This window comes from Triticum dicoccoides, chromosome 5B (assembly GCF_002162155.2).
Source record: "Triticum dicoccoides isolate Atlit2015 ecotype Zavitan chromosome 5B, WEW_v2.0, whole genome shotgun sequence".
Classification (NCBI taxonomy): domain Eukaryota; kingdom Viridiplantae; phylum Streptophyta; class Magnoliopsida; order Poales; family Poaceae; genus Triticum; species Triticum dicoccoides.
Window position 1 is genome coordinate 613,002,576 of NC_041389.1, and position 2,509 is coordinate 613,005,084.

At 48.7% G+C, this 2,509-nt stretch overlaps 1 non-coding gene across 1 annotated transcript; it reads right to left on the reverse strand.

Annotated features, from left to right (window-relative positions):
- Positions 1 to 1,685: 1,685 nt before the first annotated feature.
- TRNAA-AGC lies at positions 1,686 to 1,758 on the reverse strand. Its single transcript has one exon. It is a non-coding gene; the product is annotated as a tRNA-Ala (tRNA).
- Between the last annotated feature and the right edge of the window lie 751 nt (positions 1,759 to 2,509).

Genomic DNA, 2,509 nt, shown 5'->3' on the forward strand with positions numbered 1-2,509 from the left:
GTCGTCGTCACCTGATCCAACCATCAACGGCCAGATTCTGAGCTTTCACCCTGAAGAACAAGTCCAAGCATATCCGAACAATGCCTTCAACAAGGTAACGATGCAAAAACATCGTCATTGCCAGGTAAAACCATCTCAGTTCAAACCTTGGTTTTCACCACGGAGCTCCATACTGGGGTACTCGAGAAGCACCACCAAATCAAAGTCAATTGTGTTGTCACCATCACTTTTCCACGATCCCAGCAATCACATGCGCTAAAGCAAAATGTCATCTCTGCACACCTATCCCTTTGCGTCAAGTCATCATCCACAGATTGCATCATGCCGTTGAAAACAAGCTGACGGAAGTGAGAGCCGCCAAAAATCATGAAGGAGCGGGCTGTACTGCATTTATGATTTGTAGGAATACATGCAAGTCTGCCAGCCGTTCTGGAGATGGCATAACCCTCTCTGGTCCCGGCCCTTGTTGAGCTTTGTCCTCTCCTAACTTTGTTTCGTTTCCTCCCTCTGTTTTACTACGGGGCGCTGGGTGTCATGATGGTCTTCAAGCTACAGGAGAGCTGGAAGAATTGATGGGCGCAGAGGAGCTGGGTCTCATTAAACGCTTGTCCACTCGTCATTTATGTACTGGTGGTGGTTGTGGTGCACACTTAAATGGCGGTATTAATGACACCCCTGCTGTTTGGTGTATTTGGATTTGTTTTGCAGTGTGTCTCGTGTTTAGGGTTTGACTAATTACGTATCGCTCGGTTACGACTTGCCATGATGTTGTTGCATGCACACAAGCGTTTGGGGATGTATTATTGATAGGCTAGCCGTGAACAAGCAACGCGTACTAGCTGATACATGCATTACAGAGCGCATAAAGAAAAATAAATACATATGGAAACTACTGCAGTGCCTTCGCAGAGCGGCTAAGCTTCAGAGTTTTTTGTTCCCTGCAAAAAAAAAAGCTTCATAGTTTGTGCTTAAAGATCATGGCCATGGCTAGCAGGTTCAGGAGCCGCAGGATGAAAATGTTCTTCTTCAATGCTTGCTTCTGTTCGAGAAGAGATACGTGTCCTTGGTGTGGAACTGCGCTGAGGAACCTGGGACATGGATGAACACATGCTTGTCGGCTGCGGCAAGGACGAGATATATGCAGGAGAACGACAAGGAATGGACAGCATAAACAATCTCGTCGGACGTCTAAAAAGACCGAGGGAAGCATGGTGCAGCTAGCTGCAGGGACTAGCACGTAATCAAAACTGGTTTGTGTGTGGTGCATCTATCCATTGGGTGCACACAGAGGCCCCGTTTAAATGCATGAGCCAGCCTTGTGGGCCATCTGCTGGACATGGACAGAGGTAATACGCGAGCTATACTAGCTTGTCTACGGTGCCTGCATAAGTTATATGCGCTCGCTGTATTTAAGTGGCACGAATCACGTGCAAACGACCGGTGTTGATAACGACCTCGCGTGGCTGCATGTCCACCCGCGATTTATCGAACTGAGGATGATTATATTATTAGGATTTTTTTTCCTTATGACATGCTTTGCTTTGTTCAGTCCCTTTTGGTGCGACTTTGTCGTGACATCCTTGGACAAAAAAAGATCTTATGTTACTTTACAGAGAGACAGAGAGAGTACTGCTCAAAAGTAAAGGTTGAAAACAAAGATATCGCTTCTGCAAAATAGAATCTGTTGGAGATGCGGGGTATCAATCCCCGTACCTCTCGCATGCTAAGCGAGCGCTCTACCATCTGAGCTACATCCCCGTTGGTACGTGCGTTGAAAATGTAAATAGAATTGACCTGACTTCAGAATTAACTCAGTACTCTCTGTGTTCTTTCTTCACAGGATCAAAGCGGCGGGGCAAAGCTACAGCCTGCAAGCAGATATCAAAGTCCAGCGTGGCCAGCGATACCTTTGGAAAGCCTATCCAACAAGTTTGAGGCCCAAGCCAGAATTTCATCCGGCGCCCCACTCTCTCCCCTCCCTCCCTACAGAACACACTCCAAACGCCCCAAAATTTGGAGGACACTTGGTTGGACAGGGCAGGTGGACACGTCCTCCCAAATTTTCCAAGCCATCCAAATGTGAAAAACACTCAAGGAAAAGCAGTGAAACTGCTGCTTCAAGGAGAGCAAGAAAGCTGGTACTTATTTCATGGCACGCCCACGACGGCTGGAAGAGCTGAGGCCTCTCCGCTCGCTCTTAGCCCGGCATCAACCATCAATTTTGGGGCAGCGCCTCCACCGTAGGAGGTGCCCACACCTGCTTCCCCAGCCAGCTGGGGGAGGGGGGATACGAACCGGTGACTGCCGACGGCCACTGCTGACCAAGCCTTAGCCCAAACCATCTGGCCTTGGCCCAGGTGAGCTTGCACAACGCCACATCCAAGACCTTCGGCATCGATCTGATGCCAATGCAGTAATGCCACGACCACCACCAACGTCCACCAAGCCCGTGAGAGGAAGAACCGAGTATAGGATGATGGCACTACAAATTTAGAACCTATTAGAACAA